The sequence below is a fragment of the Miniopterus natalensis genome, chromosome 6 (assembly GCF_054644295.1).
Source record: "Miniopterus natalensis isolate mMinNat1 chromosome 6, mMinNat1.hap1, whole genome shotgun sequence".
NCBI classification, from domain to species: domain Eukaryota; kingdom Metazoa; phylum Chordata; class Mammalia; order Chiroptera; family Miniopteridae; genus Miniopterus; species Miniopterus natalensis.
This window is the reverse complement of record NC_142086.1, coordinates 73523535-73533236: the sequence shown is the minus strand read 5'-3', so window position 1 is coordinate 73533236 and position 9702 is coordinate 73523535. Positions and strand designations below refer to the sequence as shown.

At 40.9% G+C, this 9702-nt stretch overlaps 1 pseudogene; it reads right to left on the bottom strand.

Moving 5' to 3' along the window:
• Window positions 1–1242: 1242 nt before the first annotated feature.
• On the bottom strand, window positions 1243–1795 carry LOC107544701 (ADP-ribosylation factor 1 pseudogene; annotated as a pseudogene).
• Window positions 1796–9702: the final 7907 nt, after the last annotated feature.

Below are 9702 nucleotides of genomic sequence, written 5' to 3'. Positions count from 1 at the left end.
AAAAAACTACATGAGAAAACATGGGAGAATATCTTTCTGAAGTTGAGATAGACAAAGATTTCTTTCTTTTTTTTAAATAGTTAAGAGATTTTATTCTTATAGCTATATTACAGTGTTTGTCGAAATGAAAGCTGAAAACAAAGTATACAAAACGGTTGATTACTAATCGTGTACTGAAAGCAGTAAGAGGTTCCACAACATCAGATAAACCAGTTCTGAGGTTTTCCCCAAGATAAATTTTAACAGCTCCAGCTTCTTCAGTGTTTATCAAAATACAAAAGAAAAAAGTAGAAGTGGTTGTTTTGATGTCAAATCTGACCGTTGCAGGCTGAGGGAGTGAAAGCACAAGGTGATGGGGGGGGGGGGTGGCTCTGAGGAGCTAGGCTCTAAGATGACTGGCTACCTGTCTGTGCTCTTACTGGTGAGACCCAGGCAACCTGGAGCAAGTGAGTGTGCTTGGGGGGCTCCTGTTCTGACCAGAGTGGTCCCACCAAAGCACCTATGCTGACCCACACTGACCCAAGAGAAGGCTGGGGTCCCTCTAAGGGGTCTGAGTGGTGGTCGCAGCTCCCAACCCATCCCCTGGGCAGTGGTGTAAGCACAGGTACAAGTACAAACGCTATGGGATGCGATGACCCAGTGAGATAGAGCCAGTCGGGACCGAAAGTGACCATGAAGAATGTACTGTGGCTGGTTCTGCCCACTGCACATTCCAGACGGGAGACAGACCACAGGTGGACTGGACTCAAGCCATTACTGCAGAACCTACTCTAAGCACATTTCTCCCTTCTCTGTGTTCAAGTGTCTCCTTACCTTGTATTTTTTACTATTATTAAAAAAATGCACTGAGTTTGGGTTAAAAACAAACCACCAAAATGGATCTCAACACGGATCTAAAGCCCAGAGGAGGAGCGTTGAGCTGATCTCACAGCAACTCCTAGAGGCCCCGGGTGCCTAAAATCCCTTCTCAGTACTAAACAGTGGGTTGATTCTCCTTTTACAACAAAAAAAACTGAGTAATATTACATAGGAGTACCAGAAACTGCCTCAGTGGAAACAAGAACTATTTACATTAAATAAAAACCTGGTTGCAGGCTGCGTCTGCACATGTACAGCGTGATGGAGCACACTGGGACCCACCGTGGGGACAGCTTCTGGCACTCCCCCCGCAGGGGCACATTTGCCACATGAGAGGAAAGCACCGGTGAAGGAGGGGGTGAGGGGGGAAGAGAAGAGTTTGGCTCACTTCTGGTTCTGGAGCTGATTGGACAGCAAGTCCAGTCCCTCATAGAGCCCGTCCCCACTGGTGGCACAGGTGGCCTGAATGTATCAGTTCCTGTGATGCAGAGAGTGCAGGCCCAGCTTGTCTGTGATCTCAGCTGCATTCATGGCATTGGGGGGGGAGGGGGTCCTGCTTGTTTGCTAACAGAAGCAGAACAGCATCCCTGAGCTCATCTTCCACCAACATCTGCATGAGCTCCTCTCGGGCCTCTTTCACACGCTCTCGGTAATTGCTGTCAACCACAAAGATGAGACCTTGTGTGTTCAGGAAGTAGTGGCACCACCGAGGCTGGATCTTGTCCTGGCCACCCACGTCCCACACCATGAAGCTGATGTTCTTATACTCCACAGTCTCCACATTGAAACCTGTGGTGGGAATGGTGGTCACGATCTCACTCAGCTTCAGTTTGTACAGGATGGTGGTCTTCCCCACAGCGTCCAGGCCCCCCATGAAAATGCGCATTTCTTTTTTGCCAAAAAGGCCCTTGAAGAGGTTCGCACAGATGTTCCCCATGCTGTAGACCCAAGGGAGAGGCACTGGCCAGAAAAACCCTCGACAGCTCTAGACAAAGATTTCTTAAAACAAAAATAAGAGCAAATCACTTAATGATAAATTAAACTTCATGGAAATGAAAGACAAATAAATAGATAAGCCCCAAACTGGAAGAAAACATTTGCAAAATATTGGCATCCAGAATATATAAAAAACTTCTACAACTCAATAGTGTGAAGATAAAACAATCCAATTAAACAAGGGACAGATGACTTGGACAGACACTTCACAAAAGAAGATGTATGAATGACCAGTAAACACGTGAAAAGATGCTTCATATCGTTAGTCTTCAGGGCAGTGCAAAGAAAAACCACAATGGGTCACCACTACATAACCACTGGAAAGGCCAAAAAAAAAGACTGAAATACCAACTGTTGGCAAGAACAAGAAGCAACTAGAGCTGTCAAACGTTGCTTGTGGGAACATAAAATGCCACAACTACTTTGAAAGATAATTGGGCAGTCTCTTACAAAGCTAAACATACTTTTACCATATAACTCACCAATCCCATTCATAGGTATTTACCCAAGACAAGTGAAAATATGATCAGTATATATCTGTGCGTGAATGTTGGTAGCAGTTTTATCCATAGTAGACAAAGCTGAAAACAACCCAAATGTTCATCAACAGATGAATTGATAAATTATGGAATATCCAACAATGAAATATTACTCATCTATTAAAAGGAACTACCAATGTAAGCAACAGTATCCATAATCTCGAACAGTATGCTGAGCAAAGGAAACTAGATGCAAAAGAGTAGATGCTGTATGATTCTATTTATACGAAATTCTAGAAAAGAAAAACCTAATCTGTAGTTACAGAAAACACATTAGTGGTTGCCCAAGCCTAGAGGTTGTGGGTCAGGGATCATGAACAACAAAAAGATACAAAGGAACATTTAAGGGTGACAAAAATGTGCTATTTCCTGACTGTGGTTGAAGCATGGTTGCATTCACTTGTTAAAACCCATTAAACCATAACTTAAATTGGGTGCATTTATTTTATGGAAATTATGCCTCAATAAAGCACTTAAAGGCACACACTCTGAACCTGTTAGCCTGGGTTAGAAACCCAGCTCCAACTCTTATGAGCCATGTGACCTTGGACTAATTACTTACTCTCCCTTTGCCTCAGTTTCATCACCTGTAGCATCAGGATAGTGATAATAGTACCTGCCTCATAGGGCTATCATAGGGATTGAATGATTTAACACACTTAAAGCTCTTAGGTCAGATAGCAAGTATTAATATTATTGCTAATATTTGCATTGGTCACCTGGCCATTCACAGAAAAGCACAAATGTTCAAAAGCCACTCTATTGCTCACTCTCACTCATCATAGCTATTTGTTGTTCATCTCCTGTGTTGAGTACAGGATGATACATATGGTAGGTACTTGATAATTATGTTTTTAGTGGGCGAACTATTTATTTAATGAATAAACACTTATTCAACATGTTGCATAAAATATACCTAGTGATACAGGAGTTTCTGTTTGGGGTGATGGAAAAGTTTTGGTAATAGTGCTGATGGTTGGACAATATTGTGAATGTAGCTTTTGAAACATTTAAAATATTATGTTATATACATTTTACCATAAGAAAAGAAAAAATATATAAAGAACCTACAGCCTTGGATTCCAGTTTTGCAGAGGTAACTCAGAACAGTTACCACAGTTTTCTCTGTGGCTAAAATGTGGAGAAAAATGTTCATTTGTAAAGTTCTTTAAGGTCTTGAGATGGGGATGTTTCTGAACATCTTGACAGGAAAAGCTAAAATTTGGATCCATGGTGGGGTACATTAAGAACCATAAAAGCTTGATCTATCAAGCATTTGTCTAGTAAGATGAAATTTCCAACTAAACTACAGCTTGCTTCCCACACAAAAGCTATTAAAATATAGAAGGTTCAGCTCCTGTTAGCAAAATTATGAATTGAAATATCTTGACTTCCAATGTTAAATTGCTCAATAACTATATGATTAACTTTCTTCTTCTTTAGGACTTACATAACATGGCTTGCTTGTATACCTTGAACATCTCTATAGAAACACCGATTTTGTTGATAATGGTCAGATTTTAGGAAATGTTCTCAAAGTGTGGCAGCTTGAAAAGTATTAGTTTATTTCAAACATTTTAAAAGACATGAGTGAGTGTTCATTTTATGGATGTAAAATATTTACATGTTTTTTCTTCCCTTGATGGAAATTATTTAAGGACTCATGGTGTCTGAAATGATTAAAATCACATAAGAAGTACAGAGGAAAAATAGAGTTTTAGTCTTGAATTAGCTTTGACTAGTATGTAGTGTTACTTCCTATCATAAAGACAGGATAAAAGGACACCCTCTAGTTCCATTAAAAAGGAAAGTTTTATTCATTTCTTTCCTCTCCATTCCTCTCTCTGCTGCTGCATGGCAACCAATGGAGAAAAGAGGAGGCGTGTTAGATTCCACAGTGGCATCTGCCATGACGTGGAGCAGTGCTCTGCCGTCTGTCAGTGTACTCTGGTTCTCTGGTAGACTATCCCAGCCTCAATTACCTTTTTATCAAAATTCCACCTTGGTAAGAGTTTCTCCCCACCAAGGAATCTGCTTCATTTTAGTTATTAATCAGTGAAGAGCCACAAGGAGGCTTTTAGGAAGAAAGGATGAATGAACCATGTGCATTATTTTCTTTACAAAACATATATGTTAAAACTTTGAATGGAATATCAGGTGGAAATTTGCAAGATATTTCAAATGTTTCAAAAAGCCCAGTGAAAATTCTATCTGTACTAAAACAGAGCTACCTAGCCCTACTTTTGGCTTGTATTTTTCACAGCATGCTGACTAATTAAATGCTCTAATTAGAGATTATATATGTCTAATTTGGAATTTCATATGATTAAAAATGGAAAAGTAAATTATTGTGTGAGAAATAGTTTTTTTTACTAGATAATTTTTTTCTTAAATATGAGGTCATTGTGGGAAAAGCATAATGAAACAAACTGGTGATGAAAATATTGGGAACCATGAGTCTATAGCAATCATTTGGCAATCAGTTGTCTTTCTGTACTGCTGCTTAGTATTTTTTTTTATCTATTTGTGATTTATACACTACCTGTTTTTGGAAGCACTTTCTCATGCTAGCTAAATATTGTTCTTTCAATATTTTGGTTATTTTCTTACCTGCCCAATGAGATTGTAGAGTACTTAAGGGAAAACAGCACCAGGCATTTCTGCACAGAGTGGGTGATTTTCCCTTGTCCTAGTCACTGACCAGTGAGTTGTTGGTAAATTTTCTGTTCAAATCCATTTGGTGCCCTCATTTACCAAGTACTTCCTGAGAGCCTAGTATGAGTCAATCACTGTACCTAATGTCAAGTGTAATTAGGCAAAGGGAATACACATAAAAGGAGTACACAGAGAGTGTTCAATGAAAAGGGAACAGTTTATGCAAAGGCCCTGAGGGGAAAAGAGCTGGGCTGGTCCCAGGAACTGAAAGGCCATCAGGTTTGAGCTCTGTGGGTGAAGGAGAGAATGGAATGAGATAAGCTTGGAGAGACTAGCAAAAGCCAAACCATGCATGGCTTTGGAGGCCATAGTAAGAAGTTCTTTAAAGTTTACTCTCTGCTCTGGGTCAAGAGATTGGGGTTGGGATGAAGGTGGCGAGAGGTGTATCAGAGAAATCAATTTAGAGGCTGGATTTTGGCTTAGACCAAAGTAGAAGAAGGGGTATAAAGGGAAGTACATTGGAGATTTACTGTGAAGGTAGAAACCATGGGTTTACAGATGAATTAGATGTGGGACATGAGGGAAAGGGAGAGGTTCCTGGCTTGAGCAATTGTGTGAAATGTAATACCATTTACTAAGTTGGGAAGACTGGGCAAGGACAAGTTGACCTGAGAGGATTTGAAAGAAAATCAAGAGTTTGGTTGGGGCTATGTCATGTTTGAGACACAGAGAGAGAGATGTCAAGTTGTAATTATGTTTACAAGTCTGGAGCCTACTGGATACATGGTGGATCAACATATATTGATGGTATTTTAAGACATGTTAGAGGAACTTTCTATTTTAGAGATAGAAGAGAAGAATGTAAGGAGTTAGAAAAGGAACAGGCAAAGGAAGTAGAAAGGAAACCAGGGTGTGTAATGTACCAGAGGTCAAGAGAGGAGGACAGCCAGCTGAGAAGCAGGCAGCTCGAAGGCTGCTGAGAAGTAAGCATGAAGAGAATCCAGTGACTATTAGATTGGACACCACCAGGGTCACAGAAGGCCTTAACCAGGCCCTTTCAGGAATGTGAAGGATGCTGAAGACAAATTGTAGACTCCGGGAGAGGGGAGCAATTTGAGACAGTACAAGTAGATAACTCTTTGGGGAGGAGTTTAGGAAAGCAAATAAAAATGAAATTCAAAAGGAAGAGAGAGACTTGGGGAAGGAAGATGGGGCTGAAATGAAGTAAATTTTTAGGTATGGTGAATTCCAGGTAGCTACAGAGCATCCGGGTAAAATGATCTTACAGAAGACTTGAGAGAGAGCTTTGGAACCATGTATGCGCAGCCAAAGCTGGGACAAGAATCTCTGGCTCAGATGCCCTTTTAACATGCCCTGTCTCTTCTACAGTACATGCTCAAGGTTCTGATGTAAAAGAGGAGATGTAACACGTAATCCCTTTTCCAGACATAAGTCTTGGACAACCCAGCTCAGCTAGTAACCACTGACTCCATCCTTGCTCTAGAATATATAAGCCACTTTAGTCTTTTACTTGGCCTTTGGTTTTTTACCGTAAGAGAAATTTCTAGAAGTAGCATTTCTGGACCATAAAGCATGTCTTGGTTTGACATGTCAGAGGTGGCTTTGCACCCTCTTTGGGACGGTGGGAGGTTGGAAAAAGCTGAATGAGGTATGCTGTGACCCTTTCTTCCTGCTCTGAGTAGCATGTTACTGCTTGGTTTCTATAGCCTTTGCTAAATAAATCAGAAACTTCATCTTTCCTGGTTAGTGTGGTCTCTTGGGCTATTCCATAGCCCACAACTTTTTTTCAATATTGGGAAGCAGAGAATAGCTATGAAAATCAGAAGAGGTGGGGGGGCTTTTGGAAGTGGAACCCATTATGTATGACTGCGATGTTTTCTCAGTACTTCTATGAAGACTGTTTTGGAATACTTTCTTTTGAGTGTAGCATGCATGTATATTTTACAGTCTTCTTTTCCTTTTTTTCAAAATAACTTTAACTTACACCTACTCCAATAAGCTACCAGCCTTGTATGAACTGACTCATTTCTCAATAATAAGTCCAAAAGCCTGTATGGGGGCTGACTACTCCATCAAGAACACAAAGTGTTTCAGCTTGAGCATGGCAAGAAGCAATGAACCTTTTTTTCTTGTTCTAATGGCACCCATTAATTTACACATGGTTTCTTTGTGTTCTGAGAAAGACTGTAAGTTCAATGCAAAGGAACAGGGCCACAACATGGGCAGAATGTAAGAGAGACTATTTATCTCATTGCATCAGTTATTTCATTGAACAGTATTAGTTTCCTAGGGCTGCCATAACAAAGTACCACACACTGGGTTGCTTAATACAACAGAAATGTATTGTCTCTTAGTTCTGGAGGCTAGGAGCCCAAAATCAAGGTGTCAGCAGGACCATGCTTCTTCTGAAACCTATAGAGGAATCCTTCTTTGCCTCTTTCTAGCTTCTGGTGGTTGGCCAGCAAGCTTTGCCTTTCTTTACTTTGTTTACAGCTGCATAACTCTAATATCTGCCTTCATCATCACATTGTGTTCCCTGTGTCTGCACATTGCCATCTTCTTTAAGGACACGAGTTATAGTGGATTAGAGGCCTACCTTACTTCAGTATGATCTCATCTTAATCACATCTATTTCCAAATTTTTGTTACTCTATTTCAAAATAAGTTCACATTCTAAGGTACTAGGGATTAGGATTTCAACATATCATTTTTGGGGAGACATAATTCAATTCATAACACTCATTTTCACAAAGAGGAAAGAAAGAAAATGTGGTAGTTATGGATAATGAGTTGGGAGGCTAGTTGTCCCTATCACTGTTTCCAGACCACTACTTTCCTATACTCTGATAGCAAAAAATTGCTTCCCAGAGGTCCCTTCTATTTGACTAAACTATCCTCTCTTCCTTTCTTCTGATATTGTTATGTGCCGACTAGTCAGTTACTTCTCTCCACTAAATATTGGGCAGTGGTTCTCACACTTTGTTGTAAATTCCAAATCACTTGGGAACTTCATAAAAATATACAGAAGTTCAGGCCCTATCTTATTTCAACAAAGCTGCCTCTGTTTCTTCTAATGGCTTTCTAGGTGACTCTAATACACTCCAGAGTTTGAGAACCATTGGCCTTGGGCACATGGCCTGCAGTCTTTCTACTTGAATTTTGCTGATGTCGTGGAAGACTTCATCATCCACAAAGATGACATAGTCAACACCATATCTCTCATATCTTGACCTCTTCACCCTCAATGACTTTCTATTCCAGTCCATCAGAGCCAACCACTCCCACAGCCCACTCTGGACCTTGTCGTCATTATTTCACTGATTTGGAGTAACCAGTAGTACAGTGAATGAGTTGCACTCTACAGGGCAGAATTATAAAGTGAGTTCTTTTTTTCTTTCAATTGCTCTTTTCAACTTCCAAACTAGTTTTTGTTTTGTTTTCCCTGCCCGTAGGGTAGACCTCTAACTTTCTTGGCTACTTTTAGGTCACAATAATTCTCCTGAGAACTCTCTGTCACAAGAATAGTGTCAGTTCAATCATTTTAATGTTCAATAGAATTTGAACGACATTCAAAGCTAAAGCTCTTCTCCTCCACCTTGTTACTGCTGCTGGCTGGAAAGGAGGACTTATGGCAGCTTCTCTCTGTCGTTCCCACCCCACCCCAAGTTTCCCTATGTCTGTTTGCATTAGGAAGAGAGAGAAGAATTTGTCAAGGCTTCCCTTGATTGGCACAGACACAGTCCACCATGGCAGCATCTGGGATGACAGAGTCCTATCGCTTGCTCTTTCCTTCAATGGGTGTTTTGTGAATTTTGAGGAGATACTCCCTTCTTGATGGAGACAATGTCTCTCGCCTCCTCCTGGCTTCCTACAATTTCTTCCTCAGCTCCTCTCCATCTGGTAGTCACTCCCTCCAGCCATCCATGGAATCTGAGATAGCTCCAGGCCGTCTGCTCATACCCTTGTCCCACTGCTGGTAAATATGTAGCTTGCTCCCAATGCAGCCTTATATCTCCACCACCACCCCGTCTAATTTGGTCAGTTTCTCTTACCAGTCCTTACACTCTTCAAACTCAAGGAGGCACAGTTGAAGCTCTTCAAGTAGTTTCCTTGAATTATCTCTATCACTTGGTTGAGGGAGAGAGGAGCACCACTCCCTTCACCTAGAATAAAGGGGAAGAACAAGCCAAGGTGCTCCAACAATTCTCCAAAGCAAACTTCTGTGTCAATTTTTCAACTCCAGTTCTTGTACAGACTCCAGGTGGGTGATGGATTAAGGGCCATAATACAAGTCTGACCCTCTCTTTGCAAGTTCTGTATCAGGTGATATAGTCTCTCATTATAGCACCTATTGTTTACTTCTTTCTCTGTAGGGCCTCAGCCAAAACTGAAACAGAAAGAGCCCCAAATGAACATCCTGTTTATACAGAACACTGCTCCCTAATTTAGGAAATGGCTACTTTGCTTGTTAAATAATTCTCACTAGGAACATTACTTGACCTCAGGAGGACCCTTCCCCCACTCACGGTCCGCTTATTTTCTCTCATCATTAGCCTTCACTTGCCTCCCTCCCTCCCAGGTTAGATTTCAGGGTCCATACTTTCAGTAATACTCTTGCCAGTATCATAAATTC